Source organism: Pteropus vampyrus, unplaced genomic scaffold (assembly GCF_000151845.1).
Source record: "Pteropus vampyrus isolate Shadow unplaced genomic scaffold, Pvam_2.0 Scaffold107, whole genome shotgun sequence".
In the NCBI taxonomy this organism is placed as follows: Eukaryota; Metazoa; Chordata; class Mammalia; order Chiroptera; family Pteropodidae; genus Pteropus; species Pteropus vampyrus.
This window is the reverse complement of record NW_011888888.1, coordinates 2,436,800-2,455,404: the sequence shown is the minus strand read 5'-3', so window position 1 is coordinate 2,455,404 and position 18,605 is coordinate 2,436,800.

The window sequence follows — 18,605 nt, the reverse complement described above, 5'->3', positions numbered from 1 at the left end:
ATCCATTCATTCATGATGGACACCCAGATTGCCTCCATATCTTGGCTATTATAAATAATGCTGCAGTGAACATATGGATACACATATCCCTTCAAAGTAGTGATTTGGATTTCTTAGGATAAATACTCAGAAGTAGGATTACTGGGTCCTTCTTTGTCTCTTGTTACAGACCCTTTGTTTTAAAGTCTATTCTGTCTGGTGTAAGTATTGCTACCCCAGTTTTTGTTTGGTTTTGTTTTTCATTTTTATTTTCACAAAATATCTTTTTCCATCTCTTTTCTTTCAGTATGTGTATGTCTTTCAATCTAAAGTGAGTCTCAACTGGACTTTGGGTGGTAAACACACAACAGAATATACAGATGTCAAATGATAATGTACACCTGAAAATTATATAATTGTGTTAACCAATGTTACCCCGATAAACTTAATTTTAAAAAATTTAAAAATATAAAAATTTTAAAAATTTAAAAATAAAGAATAAAGTGAGTCTCATGTAGGCAGCTTATGTAAAGTTCTTATTTTCTTATCCATCCAGCCACCAAATCTTTTGATTAGAGCATTTAAACCATTTACATTTAAATTAATTATTGCTAGATATATAGGTATTGCCATTTTATTATTCATATTTATATCTTTTTCTTCTTCTTCTTACATTTCTTGTAATACTGGTTTGGTGTTGATGAACTTCTTTAGCTTTTTCTTTTCTGGGAAGCTCTTTCCGTCCTTTGATTCTAAATGACAGCTTTACTGGGTAGAGTAATCTTGGTTGTAGGTCCTTGCTTTTCACCACTTTGAATGTTTCATGCCAATATCTTCTGGCCTGTACCAACTTATTTTTAAAACTGAGATAAATTTTACATAGAATAAAATATATATAATTTGAATGTGCAATTTGATCAGTCTAGAGAAATACATACTCTCATATTAGACCATGTAAATCAAAACATTAAGTATTCCCCTTCTCTAAGAAAGTGTTCTTTTGCCCCCTTCTAGTCAATCTGCATCTCACATAGGCAATTCTTGCTCTGATTTTATTGCCATAGATTAGATTTACCTGGTCTGGAACTTCATATCAATGGAATCTAAACATATAAATAAATATATATGTTGTTTCATATATCAGTAGTTTATTATTTTATATTGCTAAATAATATTCCTTTGCATAACTAAAGCACAATTTGTATATTATGAATAAAGCTGTTATAAATATTCATGTTAATATACAAAAATAAAAAGAAACTAAAACTGCACTTTAACAAGATAACCAGTGATTTGCAAGCACATTAAAGTTTAAGAAGCACTGCTCAGCTTAGAGTACTGAGAAAAGGGTAAATGTAATGGTTAGGAGTGCAGGCTATGGTAATTGTGGGCAAGTTACTTAACCTCTTACTAAGCATCAATTTTCCCATCTCCCAAACAAGGACATAACAGTATTATTTCCAAGTAACAATAACAGCATTCTCTCCATAGGGTGGGAGTCAAATCAGAGAATTCATATTCAAGGTTTTGCACAACACCTGGCACATAGACTGGCATATAACAAGGGTCTATTTTTATTATCCCAATGCCAGCAAAATGACTGGCAAATTGTAGGTAGATATTCGAAAAATGAAAGATTCTCAGGAAAAGATGAGCTGCACTTTTCTTAGTCCAAACTGATAGGGTGGTGGAGCAAGGAGGAGTGGACACATGAATAAAGGTGTATTGTTTGTCAAAAGTTCCTAGGGATAGAGCAGCCTAGATTAGATAGCAATTGGAAAATAAAACTGCACAGTTCTCTATTTTAAAATAGAATTGGCTATTTTTCAGTTTTAAAATGTCAAAAGAGAACTAGAAACTGGCTCTTAAAAAGTACATTTAGTCAGCAAGAGTGTCTAAGCTGAACATTAAACTTAAAACTACAGCAAACAGATGAATTATATCCTAAATTAAATGACCCTCAGGATGTCTTGGCTGCAGCTAGGAAAGGAAGAAGAGGGAAACCAGGTAGGAACCGATGAACCCAAATTGATAAGCATGAGCCAGCAGAAGGGAGTCTGACCCACTGTCCCTTGTGCAGATTCCTGTGTGGAGAGAAAGTCAGTCATAGTGTGTGTGTGTGTGTGTGTGTGTGTGTGTGTGTGTGTGTGTCCAGAGTGTTCCCTCCCATTGAGGCTACGGTTGTAGTTTAAGTGAACACAGACACAATGCAGAGAAAATTCTTGCTCTATTAACTCCAATGGCAGGAGCTATCATTAACTGAAAGAGACAGTGCTTAACTACTATCAATAGGGAGATTAAAAACTGAAAAGCTTAAGACTCGCCTCATACAGGACACCTAAAGGAGTCATCAAACCTAACAGCAGTCCTAAACACCAGCTGAAAAATATTGGGTTTGCAGGCTTCCAAGTGGCTTCTGGGAATTTATGCAGGATGCAGAGTGATCCCTGGGGGAGGGCAAAGTGTAGCAATGCCCAGGATTGTGTTCTGGGACACCTGGAAGTGCTCCATGATGCAGCAGGAGAAGGTAGTGGACATGACTTGGGGAAACTATCTCCTCTGAAGAGAAGGAAATAACTCCTCCAGTCAAAGCCAAGGCCCATTGCTCTATCATCAATCTGCAAATACCCTCTTCACAAAAACAAATTTCAAGTTGTAGTGAGAGAGGTGATGATTAATGGTGGATAGCAAATTTGTATCTATCTACTTTAGCGTTAAAGTCAGGAAAAGATAGGGAAAAGCCACTGAACATCAGCTTTCTCAGCTTATAATATACTGTCTATAAGAGACTCACAAAATGCAGGTATCTCTTTTAAGAATTTCTAAAAGGCGATTGTCCCACCTCAGCTCAAAGATATCTAATGATGAGGGAGTGAAGGAGGAAAGGAAATTGATATGCATTAAGGGCTCACTATGTGCCAATATATATAATCTTTTTTTATCCTCAAAAGAGTCCTGTAAGATATAGGTATTATTATCTCTATTTAAATAGGATACAAAGATTCAATTGAGACATGAAATAAATTCCAAGGACACTCAGCAGTAAGAGGTGGAGCCAAGCATGTAGGACTTCTAAGTTCACTCCTTAAAGTTTTGCCACGCAGTATGGATAGTCATAGACCACAGCATAGCATCTCTGGAGCTTGTTAGAAATACAGAATCTTAAGTTCCACCCCAGACCAACTAGATCAGGAATTGATTTTTAATCTAAGACCCTTTATATAAACATTAAAGATGAGAAGCACTGCTCTAAAGCTTTGAAGTTTACTGTCTTCCCACCATTTCACTATGTGAGATGGTGCTTCCCATTTTGGCAGAGCCATACCTGCTAAGCATTCTTCCTTAAACTGAATCAAAGTCTCTTCTCTTGTAACCTTTACCTGACATCCTTCAGGGAGTCGTTAGGTGTCATTTTTTTTCTATTCCTTTTTATTGTTTTAAAAATCTAAACTCAACTCTTCATTTTTATACCTCTTAAATGTTATCTGCTGGTTTCAGTCTGCATTTTCAGTCTAAGATCCTTCCTAATCCTGATTTATTTCTCCCAGATTCATGATTTACATATTTAATGGCCATGCTTTCTTATTATTCATTCAAATACAATCTATTTTTTTTTTTAATTTTATATATAATGCGTTAAATGCAGTCATACTTAGAATCCAATGTGATGGTGACATAATCCATTTATCAACTTATGTGGCTTTTGCTATTGAAAAAATTGTAAGTGGTGGTCACCAGGGGCTAGAGAGAGGGGGAAATGTGAAAGTATTAGTAAAAACATATAAAGTTTCAGTTATACAAAGTGAATAAGTCCTAGAGATCTACTGTAAGACATAGAGCCTATAGTAAACAATACTATATTATATACTTGAAAATTTGCTAAAACAGTAGAAGTTATGTTACATATTCTTATCACAAAAAATAATAATGAATAATTTTCTGTACACAGTAATAATAGAAAACTTTTCAAGATAATGGATATGCTTATGGAATAGATTGCAGTGATGATTTCACAGGTAGATACTTATATACAAACTCATCAAGTTAAATACATTAAATATATACAGCTTTTTGTATGTCAATTATACCTCAATAAAGTGGTTTTTAAGAAACTATAAATTATTCCGAGGTGTTTTCCAGGCCATATTTCTCTAACTTATCTCCAGGAAGGAGATAAGTTAAATATTTTGTTAAATATCTTGTTAAACTCACAATGCACCATGTCTATGAAACTGTCCTAATAACCTTATATCATAGAGGAAATAAGGTTAACTACGAATGATTTATTTTTAGTCAATCTATGCTTGCTTCTAGTAATTTTCCACTTTTTTTTCAAAATGCTCACGAACACTTTTTCTAATAATCTGCTCTGAAAGTAACAAGCCTTACTTACCTGTTTGTTGTTTTTAGAAACATTTTCTTCCTTTTAAAAATGAACTATTCATTTGCCCAGCTTTCATTTTCTAGGATTTCTTCCATTCATACTCATTTCTTAAAGAATTCTCACTGTGAGTTTTTTCAAAAGAATAAACTTAGAATACTTGGAATCGGAAGATACAGGTCAAAGTACCATATAATTGCTTTGAGCAGTAATCACTTTATCTAGTCTATAAAATAGACATAATAATCTTCCTGATAAGAGTTGGTATGTGGGAAAGTATTACATACACTATAAAGTGTGTACAGTACTTCTGATGGTATTAGAACAACTTCAGAATGTAAAAAGTGTATAAGGAGACAAACTCATCTAGTGCTTGATGCTCTCTTTAATTTCCCTCGTCCTGGTTCTGATACCACTTAGAGTCCCTCTGCCATATTTTTCCCAAAGGCCAATAAAACAGTGCTATTTATCTTGCCAAAACCTTCCCTTAAGTAAGACAAAGGTTGGCGAACTATGACATGTGGGCAAAACTGGCGCATTGCTTATTTTTGTAAATACAGTTTTATTGGAATAGCTGAAATGAACTCATTCATTTACATAAAGTCTATGACTAGTTTTGTGTTATAATGCAGAGTAGAGTACTTGCTACAGACCATAAAGCCCATAAAGTCAAAAATATTTACTGTCTTTTCCAGAAAAAGTTTGCTCACCCTTGCCTTAGACTACAAGCTTTAGAAAAGAGGGACTTTCTGGATATGTGGTTTTGTGTACACAATTCCTAACCCAGGTCTGTGCTTAATTAGGTAGTAAGCAAACTTGTTTTATAAAAATCCTTTAACAGGATTTTGTGACCCAAACGAAATCTTATTCTAAAATAAAATAGTGCAAATCGATTTGATGAAGCTGGATCAATCAGGACATTTAACTAAAAAAAAAAAAAAAGCCTAGTTATTTCAAGCCCTGTTGATTAAAAAAAAAGAAATATCTATAATGCCTCTGATTTATTTTTAGCCTTAATAAGTCCTAAATATTAAACAAAAATACAACTTTTATGGTCATTTGACTGATGCTCATGTCAAACTGAGCATCAGATTCCATTGTCCCTCAAATATCAATAGAATCAATAGAAATAACGTAAAGATTAGACTGTATCCTCGCTTTAATTTAAGATGTGTGATGAATTTTCTTTAAAGATAATTTTTTCCTAGCCCAATGTGTTGTCTTAATATTTGAATATTCTAAAATTCAAATAAAGTTCTTCTGAAATTGAGTCTCAAGAGCTAAAGTTTGAAACCACTTTGTTTTCTGGGCCTTTTTCAATTAAAAAAAAAAAAAGTACATGTTATTCTGTACAACAGTCTGTTAATTGTTTCCAAGAGAATAATAACAAACCGTCCTTGAAAAGAATGGCTGGCAATGGAATTGGCCATAGAAACTTCAAGATAGTATTTGCCAAGAAACAAGGTCAGTCTGATAATGTGTCAAACACATCCTTTATTAACCTGAATAAATAAAATATACCCATAAATTATGAAGTGCTTCGTGGCTGAGTTGCCTGACCACTGTTTTTAAAATGTCCTTATTAACATTTCATGTCTGTAATAAATGACTTTAAATTTTGTGTTTCTCTGAAAAGGGTATTTTAAGTTTCATAAAAGCAATACCCTTCCGATTGCATGAGAGAGAAAGGCTGTGAAATTCTTTTATAGAATAATGGTCTATGGGGTAGAAAGGGTGAAATATGTGGTGACAGAAAGAAATCTAACAATGGGAGGTGAACACACAATACAATATATAGATGCCTTACTGTTAAATGGTACATTTGAAACTTACTGGATTTCATTAACCAATGTCACCATTAAAAAAAATTAATTAAAAAAAATAAGAAACAGAAAAGAAAAGAATAATGATCTAGTTCAAGTTTTAGTCAGATGACTGATTAAATCATGGATCAGCCTCTTCTAGTGACTATGTGTTTATTCCAAAGTGGTTATTGCTGTAGTTCATAGCATCTGTGATTGGCCTAAAAGCAATAACTCTGTTTTAGCAAAGTAACCCAAAAGACCTCAGTTAAAGTCTTTTTAAAAGCCATTGACTATTTATTCTATTCAGTTCATGTTAGTAGACCATAAATATCAGAAATTGGTGAAAAAAAACTTTTCTGCATGCTAAAATTCAAGAATAATTATTTTTCATCTTTTACCTAAAGATAACCAAATGCTTAATTAACCCAATATTTTATAAATGTCTCAATACCATAATGCTATGTGTACCATTTAACAGATAAGTTAAGATTATGTCTAAGACACTGAGAAAGAGCAAGAAAACAATTTTAACATAAATACTCATATATACACATATTGTAGTCAGCATGGTGGGTCACAACTTACCTACAAAGCACTAGACTTAGACACACCAGTTTATCTACTTGGAATGGCTTAAATCATCCCATCGGCAAAAGTTTTTAGATTATATCTAATCTAAATTAGTCCAACATGAGCTGTATCTTTATGTGCTTAACTGAGAGGTCCAATGCCACAATTTGAGTCAACAGGAGATATAATCCCAGGACTGAAGAGTTGGGGTTAATCCAAAGAATGTGACTTTTACACAAGATTTACACTGCATTAAGTCAATAAAACAGTGAAAGTCAACTATTAAATTTAAGTAGTGTGAAATCACCTCCCCTGTCACATATTTCCTGTCCTTGTCACTGACCATCACCTTAATCTTTATTTTCCTTCAATAAATTTAATGAATGAGTTTAAATTGATAACACCGTGTAGTGCCAGAAATAGGATGCCAGAACTACTCTTTTCAGTAAAGTCTCACTATCAGTCAGTGTTCTCCAGAGAAACAGAATCAGTAGGAATTGGCTTATGAAAACTGTGGAGCCTGATGAGTTCAAAATCCGTAGGGCACTCGGCCAACTGGAAACTCTTGGACAAGAGCAGGTGCTTCAGGCTTGAGGCAGGATGTCCTTCTACTCAGGGAAATCTCAGTTTTGCTCTTAAGGCCTTTCAACTGGTTGGATGAGGTCCACCCAGATTATCGACATAATCTCCTTTACTTAAAATCATCTGGTTATAGATGTTAACCACATCTACAAAATACTTTCACAGCAATGCTGAGGTTAGTGTTTAATTGAATAATTGAGTACTATATCCAGCCAAGCTGAAATACAAAACTAACCATTCGTAGTCTCATTTTGGAAAAAAAAAAAAATCTTCCACATCTATGTTTGAATAGTAATCTCTTCTTTAATTTGTATTCCTTAAGAGAGTTTATAACAACTGTATAGATCTAGACCTACGAAACCCAAGTGAGGAGCTTGGGCAATTATTAAAATCTTTAAATGCAAGATTTTTTTTTTTTGCCATAATTTCCCAACACTGCCTCACTCCCTAAGATAACCATCTCTCATCCTACTTTGCTGAATTAATGAATTGAGTATTTTTTATAAATCAAGGCAAACATAAATTTTCTTTATTTCTCCCATTACACTTCTGTTTTTCCCTCTAGAGTCAGAAAGAAAAGATGTCCTTTCTTCATTCTGAAGCTAAAATTCTAGCCAAACTTTCAAATTCACATTCTCTGATCCTTAGCCAATATTTTAAGTTTCTTTCCCACTTTCCCCTCCTCTTCTCTCTCTCATCGGCCTGCTCCTTTTAGTTACTTTTCTATTTTTTTCTTGCCTTTCCCTACCAGACTTCTTAGCTTTAGTGGGTAGACAACCACCGCATCCATTTTCTCACTACTCTCCTTCTCCAATTTCCTATACTGTTATCTCTACCCTCAAAAGCCTACTGAAATTAAACTTAGAAATGTCCCTGAGCAGACAGAGGGGTAGGGGGTTGTTGCGGGTCTGGGATAATAGGGTGAAGGGTTAAAGAAGTACAAATTGGTAGTTGATAGTTGGGGATGGGAAGCACGGCATAGGGAATGCAGTTAGCATTAACATGATGGCTAGGTAGAGGGCCAGGGGAGGGAGGGAGCAAATGGGAGGATCATTTCATGAATTATATAGATGTCTAACCAATGTACTGTATACTTGAATCTAATTAAAATAAATAAATTTTTTAAAAAACGTAAATCCAAAAAAGAAAAAAGTCCCTGAGGTCCACTCAGTGAAATCAATGGCCACTCTCCAATCTACGTTCTATTCTTGCCATACTGGAAACAGGTGTGAGCCCCTCTTCAAATGCCATCCTTCTCTGGTACACTGCAATTATGGCTCTCCTCAACCATCTCACTTTTCCTGTCTCCTTCATTGGCTCTCTTCTCTGGGAGTATCCCTCTGGAGTTAACACCATTTCTCAAAACTCACTGCATCTTTGGACAGCTCTTCTTTAGATAGCTCATACTTTCTTAAAATGTTGCATGGCTACTAGCTTTTGAATTCAACAAACATTCTTGAGCCGTTACTCTGTGTCGTTGCCATACTAGATGCCCACTACATACATGAGAAATAAGGATAGAGTTTTCTACTTTGTTCCAAAGAGAAGAAGTAGACGTTTTCTGGCTTTATTTTATTTTGTTTGATACTTTTGTGAGCACTGGTTATTTTTAATACTTCATTGAAATACTAAAAAGGAGTCATGCATTTATCCATGATAAATATATGCTAGTTTTCTTTGCTAGCTTGAGTTATAGTTCATAGTATTTTAATTTTAAGGGTTATAGCTTATTCATCTTTTATATCTGCTGTGCCCTTCCTTCCCAGAGTACATGATAGGGACTCCAGAGGTATTTATTGAATGAATACTAAAACATTAAATTATTGTATTTTGACTAAAAACATATGAACCTAATGTGAGTTGCATTGGTTGATTCATGCTGATTAAAAACTCTGATTAGTAGTTAAATTCATGACAATAGAAGAACTAATTACTACTTAATAAGAAAGTTAAGACTGAAAAATCATTTTAAATACAAAATTCATAGAAAAATAACCAAAAAAAATCTAGAAATGAAAGCTTAGGACCTTAGGAATCTATGCTCATGACTCTGAAATGTGTATCTCTAGCTCATCGCCTCTGTTTGCAAGTCCACCACTCTTTCCGCTAGAATTTAGAAGTACAAATCAAAACTTATCTTCTATTCTAGCATGAATTTTCAAGCACATCAATAATAAGATCATTCTCACAGATAACAAAATTAACATTTTAAATATTTCTTTTATTTGCAAGATATTGAAAATAAAGATCATATATTTAGGATACAAGATATGTCATAACTACAGTTATCTTTTGCATGTATTGATTCAACCAACCTCTGTTAGTAATTAAGTTATTGTTAAAAATAGGGTTAGTGAATCTTTACTGATTAAAAAAATTAATAAAGAGTCTATGAGAAAACTTTGGCTGAACAAAGAAAAATGTTTAATTAAGTGAAATAGATACTGAAGTTTAATTTTTTTTGCCTCTGCAAAAAAAAAAAAAAACCAGCCTTTTAGTTCTAATCTTTCTCCACAGAGCAGTTAGATGCCCTGTCAGATTTCAAATGATAATTACATGTTTAGTAGGTGAATAAATTTAAGAACCCGCAATCAAACCCATCGGGAAAAGTGAATCTAAGATGAAAAATTAGATAAAGACATTTCATAGCAGAAAATATCTGATATAATTTCTATTTCCTATCCTTTCAGAGCTAAGTCTGATTTTTAAATAATATTTTTTCCAATATCGTGACTCAAGTATTTTACGCTGAAGAAATTATTGAAAGATTGACTAGCAGATTTTTGATGTAGTAATAAATATTTATGATCTGCTGAGTATATTTTTACATTATTCATTGACTATCTTCTTAGATCTCTTGCTTCCATAGGCCAGTAATTAGGAATGTAAAGTGTGACTTTATGCTTTCTCTGTGTCAGTTTCATGAATTGAATTCAAAATAGAAGTGGGTAACAATCATATGCCTTCAACAATCATTGATTGCTGTTTATGTAGAAAAGTTAGCACATCTGTGTAACTAAAATTGGAAATACAGCATACCAAAAAAAAATCTTGTATATCTCTTTCATATGTTCTAGACCTGAGGAAACTGATTCCTTTACAGTTAGCTAATGAGTTAATTGTTCCTTCCATATTTTGGTTCCTTAAAATTATTCACCCTGATCTGATTTCAGATAATTGAGATACATAGTCCTTTTCCTAATAGTTCCACCTTTTAGAATTCACAGAAGCCAGATTTTCAAAGCTTAAGCATCTCATAAAATACCTTAAAATAATTTTCATTCTTTCTATGTTGTACTTATTAGATGTTTATCACCTCAGAGTTGTATCCCCAGTAGTCCTCTTGGGTAGCTTGACATTTTGTCTTCATTTTGTTCTGATTGCTTCCTTTAGCACTTGGGCAGCCTGACTGGCCCATTCAAGTATAGGTAATTCTGTCACTGGGTAATTTCTTCATGTGGGCCAGAACTTGTGAATAAAAACAAGACTGTTATGTCATGATAAAATGCCAAAATATCTATTCTTATTTAGGCAGTCAAAAATGTGAAATTAGGTAAATAAAATTTCAACCAATTAATGCAGTCTGTTTCTTTAAAAGTGCCAAATAAATAGATGAAATGAACCTTGAGAAGTCATAAATGTGTAGAACCAAACATCCATATAGTTAGAACACAAGCCTGAAAGTAACGCCAAATACAGTAGAGATATGGCAGCTTTGCCACTTTGTAATGTGGTGCTTGGCTTCTTTAAGCCGTGACCACTTCTTCTAAGTAATAAAGAATGTATAGTCTCCACCAGGTTATTTCAAGTATTAAATAAGATTAAGTCCTTAGAGTACTTGACAGAGATCCTGGCACACAATTTTATCATTCTTAGCACATAAATAATAACTATTGTTATTATTAGCCAATTTACTCATTGCTCCACGACCTCCAAAAATGTATTTATTCAATAGAAAAGATTTAATAGACCATTTTTGCATTATCTAGACACCAAAAAATCAAAAGAATATGTAAAACTTTCACTTTGCAATTGATTTCTGAGTATATTGTTATGATTCTTGCATTTTACTATGATTTGCAGAAACTTAAAATAAAATAAAGTGCTAATACTATAATTATAAAATTATTACCAGATTTAGGTTTAAATAGCAAGAAATTTTCATTGTCTGACTGTCAGCTATATTTGGCTGAAATGTAAAACACCATCCTTAAGTGAGAAAAATTACATATAAACATGTGGACCTATTACATGTATATTCATGTAGATACATGTTCAATAGTGGTGGTACAAGGGACAACTTAAAGTTTTTGATGATGATTCTCCACTAACTTATTCCAATCAGCTTCAGTACAGTTTAATAATTATAACATTGGAAACAGCAGGGGGTTAGATTGTTTTTCTCTGTGCCATTTGTCTGTTGTATCTGAGAAAAGGATAATCTCTCATCGTCTGCAGGGAAATTGCTGCATATTTTCCTGAAACTCCTAAGTAGTGACATTACTCATCCAAAAGAATCTTTGTACAATATCTAGCATAGAGAAGCGAGAGACGAGGTATATACCCTCTGGAGGACATCCTAGATGTCTGACATTATAAGATACCATATTGATTTCCCTTTCTCTACGCATAAATCAGAGGTAATAACTATCTTTCTCTGGATTCCAAAATTTCACTGCAATAACACAAAACTTTTTCTTCCCTTTTGCCATGTGTTTGAGGAATTTTTAATTGGCAGTCTTTGGTGTATACTGTCCAATGGGCAGACTGACTTCTTGATACTTGTATAAAATATTGCTCCTTCAGAAACTGAAATTGGAAATAAAAGTGTCCAAGTTTAAACGATCAAAGTCTGTCACTGAAGATTCACATCTACCAAGTCTGTTTCCCTCTTAACAAGTTAGAAGGGCTCTCTCATCAAACTGTGGACAAGTATGCATGCAGTATACAAATATACAGTCACATTTATACCATGGCACATTTGTTCCTTCTGCCAGCCCTTTTATGAAGCTTAGCAACTTAATACTGCACCAGTTCAGAAATCCATATGGGAAAAATATTCTGGCAGCCCTTGTTTCAGAAAGGCATCAGGGGCTCTGTAATTTTTCACATAAAGGGAGGGAAGTAGTAGAACCACGTAATCTAATCTGTTACACTACTGGTTAAGGATTGTTGATTGGCTTGCAATGGAAGCACTCGCCAGAAAACTTTCCAGAAATACTACACAGGGTGATAGAGATCTAGGGGTGAAAGCTTCCCTGGCCAGGTAACCCCACCAATATAGAAATTCCCCCAGCCCAGCCCTAGTCTGGATGCTCAAGACCAGCACTCATCTCACATTGGAGCAAACAGTATATTTTTTTCTAAAGCAATTCAAGGAGACAACTTTACAGAATGCCATGTAGAATCTTGAAATAGGGTTCCCCCCACCTTCTTCCATATCAATTTCACAGTACCAAAAATTAAATCCTACCTTCCTCTGACTAAAAACACTGCTTCTATCTGTCTTAAAAGTGTGTATAAGTGGGTAGGTCACATATCAAACACACAAAGCTACAAATACTTTCAACCATTTGGCAGGAGGCAGCAGTCTCAAATGAAATGGATGCGCCAATCTTCTCTTTCTTTTTCTCTCTCGTTATTCATTTTTCTTGCTCCGTCAAAACAGCTGGCAATTGACAGTTGTGGGTAGAGTAGAATAAACTATTGGGCAGCATGTCTGTAGGACAGTTCCTGACTCCGCCCCAGCCAGCTATCCCCAATCATTTCAGGGAAGGTTTTATAGCCACTTGACACATGGTGTTGGCGTAAGGTCAGAGATGGTGTTGGGTCATGCCACATTGGCCCCTAGGAGCCATTTATGTCAAAAAGAATCATGCTTGTTCAGGAATACAGTTAATGCTGTTTGTAAATAAGCATGCATGTTGTATAATGCCCTTGAAAAATGATGACTCTTTCTGACAAGATACTTCTGCAGCTCAGGTTTTCAAGGGGGGTTATGTGTGGTCGAGCATATTTCTATAATGCATTCTCCCTCACCTGTGTCCCAAACACATAGGAGAGGACAGGCAAACTCCACGATACATTTTTGTCTTCTTATAAGCTTTCATGTCCTACCAAGGATTTAAAGATATTTTCAAAAATTTCTTTTGTTTTTATTCTCCTCTAGTGAAATCATAAGTTCTCTTTAGATGCAAGAACCTATTTTCACTTTATAGGGTCTCTCTGATAACATTTTGGTGGGGGAGGGTTGCTTTAAAATTCATTATATTGTTTTAGAGAAATGACAGCTTCACTGACCACTTTACCCTACTGAATTCCTAAAGTGAGCAAGCTATTTAGAAAGTTTCTGCTCTTTGGAGCTTTGCTAGAAATAGTCTTTTGTGCTTTCTTTTTGTGGCTTTACTTATAATTTTAATCTGAAGTGTTGTTTCATCTTTGCCAGATCAGCAAATAATCAGTGCCTTTAGATTCTCTTAGAATATATTTTCTTTCTCCTTTCCAACAAAGTAAAATGCAAGTATTTAAATATATCTTACCACTCAATGCCAAACACAAAAGAAATGTAAATAGATCGTCAGACTAATTCACATCTGCCAGGGAATAATTGTTGGATGCTTGCTGATTAAGCATAATTTTTTAACCAAGCTTTTAATTAGGCATCTGTGTCAGGTCACAAAGATGAAATTATAAAATGTGATTAAGAAGTTTTTCAGTCTTTTGAGAAATATGTGGCTATGCCACATAGAAGGATTCATAAAAGTACAGAATCCTTGGTGGCCTTCTGCCTATAGAAAGAGTGTTGGAGTCAGTCACTAGCTGCTTTTGTAGAAAATTAAAGAACCATGGGGTGAGCCCCCAAAGTCCTGTCACTTACCTGTTTAACTGCATCACTGAAATTCCCCAATGCCTTATGTGAGTACAGTAGGAGAGCCAGCTTCCCACATTCTCACCAGATGTAGAAACTCTTAAAGCTGCACCTTAGAAATTAACTTTCCTGACTTCTCTATTTTACATGAAAAACAAAACTAGACCAAGAAAGTTAAATTGCTTACCCAAGATCACATAACTATTGAAATAATTTATACTAGAGCTTATGTTTCATGATAGTAATAAAGTATTTTGGGTTACTGTGCCCTGTCACCTCCTGCCTCAGTATTTTCAAAGCCCTCTTCAAACTGCATATTTTGGGGGACTACAGAGAGTGGACTGAGCTACTGCCTTGGATTCCCATTTGCAATTATTTGCTTCACTGCTTCCCTCCATTAATTTCACTAATCAAAAGAATATTGCAGTTTATCTCTCAATATTCATATTCAGATATTGAAGTTTTTATCCTGTATTCTAAGTGATATGATTTGAAAGACACCAAAGAGTCCCCGAGTCAAAAGAAGTCCTGGACTGTTTGAAATTCTTAACATTTGTGTTGAAGTCTTGGGTTCAGTTCCTGAATCTCATCTAATTACCAATGTGGCTGCAGAGAAGTTCTTTAACTTGTCCTTGGCTCAGATTCTGCATGTGTAAAGTACAGATAACAATGCCCATCTTATATGGATTTTGTAAGGATTAGAGAGATGGAGTTTGTAAATACCAGATAAATGTTCAATATATTAAAATAGTAGTCATTGTGGTCATAGAAATTCCAGGTGCTGTAATGTGGTTAAATGGTTTGAAGAATTACACTGTCAGAAAGAGTAGTACACAGGAGCAGGTAATTAACACAACCGTACGAGGTGGTCAGAAATGTGATAAAAAATGTGAAGCTGGCCTCAAAGGATGACTTCACTGGGGACTTTAGTTTGTTAGTTGGGGCAAAAGAAGGTGAGAAGCACAAGACTGGAAAAAACATAGCATGTGTGGGGCATGGCCCAAAGCTTGCACCAACTGAAGCAGAGTAGATTAAGAAGATGTAGGAGAGGGTGAAAACGTAGACTGGGAACCTTCAGTGCTGTGCTAGAGAATTTTGACTCGATTCCCTCTCTATGAGCAGGCACCAAAGGATGTTAAGTAGAAAGAACATCAGAGAGTTTGGAATGGAAGATGAATTGATAGGAAGAAGCAGTGGAGGGCAGTGCCCAGAGCTTCACAGCCACTGGATCTGATGCCCTTGACCTGCAGAATATTCACATTCTCCTGGTTCCTGAGCCAGTCCTGACCAGGAGAGGAGATTTATTAGCAAGCCTATGTACTCCTAGAGGTCAATATGGGGTGAGACTAGGGAACCCCATAATCCCATGGGATCACTGATTTATGCCATATGCTTCGCTTCCCATTCCTCCTCCCCTAGTCTTTCCTGCTATGACATCAGGAAGACAAGCTAAGAGACTGTTGCATAGGTGGTAAGGTCTATCCTCTTCTGGTGGTGGAAGTAGAAAAAGAAAGGAAGGAACCAAGTGAAGAGATATCTAAGAGGTAGAATCTCAGAGCCATTGTCTTAGAATGTCAGAGTGAAGAAAACACCTTAGACATTATCTGGTTCAATCTTCTCTTTTTATAGTTGAGTATAATAAATTTTGACTGAATAAATTAATGAATAAATAAGAGAGAAGACTTAGAGATGTGTTGACAGCACTAACTATTGGCATACTGGCATTATGATTTACAAACATTACCTGAACCTTATTTTAGCACTACAGTTCAATTTACCTCATTTTCATTCACAATGTCATTACAATATAGCACATAAAAATTAATAAACTAAAATTCTTCCAATGAAGGCTTTTTGTCCTGCCTCTTATACTCACCATAACCTAAGTATTTGCCTTTGCATTTCTGCATAATTTGATGGATATCTGCAGTAATGCTGTCAGCAAAATGGATGTTTAAAGTCGGTAGAACCATTGTAAGGTCCAGAACCTCCAAGGTTGAATCTCCTCCAATTGATAGCTCTTTTTATAGTTCTCACTCCAAAGAGACCATTTGGGAATTTTAGAAAATGCTTCATCTTTATGAGAACAGACATCAAGGAAATAGTCTTGATTTTTAGCAAAATAAATTAGATTTAGGTATAAGGAAAACCTTTTGGTCAATAAGAAACATAGGGAACAGATTCATCAGGAAACCCGAGAAAATAAAGACAAGGGCCCATTTATTCCCTTGGGTGTTTCTCTGTGGTCCTTTCTCACTCTGTCACGTAGTTGGGAATATGACAAACCCACACATGTAGATGTTCTAAGTTCTACTGAGCACCCCCATCACCACTGCCACAGTTCAGACATGCTTTTGTCTAACTGATCCCTCCACTCTGATCACATTGTATTTATATTCCAGAAAAGAATGAAGACTTCAAAGATATTTTCCTGAGGCACTTGTCTTCTTTGTTGGGAAACAGTGTATTCAGCTACAAGGATGAGCATACCTGTCCTCTCAAATTTCTGCAAGCAAAATGTCAAATAATTTAATAAAAATCAACAGTTTATTTTTAAGTATTTGAAATTACAGCTATTTATTCATTCTCATCCTTAGTATGTTTTTACTTTCCAATCATTATCTGTCATTTGTTAAAATTTTAAAAGTGTGTGTGTGTATGTGTGTGTGTGTGTATATATCTATATACATATTTATAATGAACCATTTACAGAACATCTTCACAGACATATCTTCTCTATACAGTAGATAGGACAGCTATTGTTATCTCTTTCTTATAGATGAGGAAACTGATGTTGATGATTTACTCAGAGAACAATTCAAAGTCACCCAGCTTCACTTCTGTTTGTCTATCTGACATACTGCAATCCTTCACTTTGGAGAATAAATTTCATCAAGAGCAGTTATTTTCAATTTAATTGAAGTGGTGGTGCATAGCACACCCCCAAAAGTAAATGTCAAAATTTATTAAGTTTGTGTGGGTTATAGAATAATAAAATTACCTGTTATAATAAAATTATATATGATTATAAAAAACACAAAATATATAAGCTTCAGAAAAGAACATTCAGTCAAATCTCATTAGCTGGAGAGGAAACAAAAAATAATAATTTTTCAATGTAGAGTGAATATAATTGTTAGAATGGGAGTAGTAAGATTTTTTTTTTCTTTTAGCAAAAATCTATATGACTTGGCAAGAATAGAAGTAAGAAACGCTAAAGGCAGCAAATTTAGCTATGAAATCTATTCCAGTTTTCCTCTGACTAAATCTTTCTATCCTTTATTTAATGAAAATTTATCCTAAATATGTAAAGAGTTCTCAATGGTAACTTATTGGGTGATAAAGACAAAAATAAATTGGAAAAGACTTTTGGCAAAGAGTGTTAGACAGTAGATCTGAAGACTGAGTAGTTTGAACTTCGTAGAGGGGACTACAGGATGTGAATGGAGTGTGAAGTAAATTATTCTTGTTTGGTCCAAAGTGGTGGATAAGGAAGGTAGACAGCAAGTGGTGAGAATGACTAAAAAAGGAAGAGTTTGCAAGCCACAGTGACTCAAAGAATGTGGGAGTAGAGAAAAGAGGTATAAAAATAAACTCATTTTAAGCAATGCTTTATGAAGAGTGCCCTATTGTATCCAAAATGGTGAAGTGCCCAAAGGTATCCAATATTATATTTTGACTTCCATGACTAAGAAAAAAAAATCCGTTACCTTAAAACATTTTCCCATTAAGGCCAGCAGTTTTAAACCTCCTGCTTCATCAGCCTCACTCTCCTCTACTTGCACTTTGAAATCCAATAATTGGGAATCAGGTCATTATTAAACCAGCCCTATGGGGACACCAAGTTCATCAATCACAGCAAATTTGACCAATAGGCCAAATAGGTCAGTAACCCTAGAACCATCTGACCTCAAAATGGCCTAAAGTGAATGACCATGTAGGGAACAATGTAACTTTGCAGGCAATGTGGCAATGAAAATGTGTGCTTGGATTTCAAAAGAAATGCATCGTCTAATTTTTGTGGAGAACCTTTCTTTGGTAAAATTGAAAGTGTTTTCACAAGCATGATCTCATTCTCACAGTAGCCCTGTGAAAGAGGAAATGGAGGGGATATTTTTAATTCCCATTTTATAAAAGAATAAATCGAAAGATAGAGAGATCAAAGGATTCTTTTCCAATTCTTCTTCTTGAGTAGGCCAACAGTGGTGGAGCTGGAGCCAGTTTTCCTAATGACAGCTCTTTCTATGCTCTGAAGCCCAGTCTGTCCCAGAAGGACTTGGCATATCACCAGATGACATATACCAGGTGGCTTATATTTTTATTTCACAACATGCAAATGACATTCATACAGCACAATCTATAAATACCCTACCCAGTCAGTTCTATCTGAATAAGCAAATGTTTGCTTACATCTTCATCT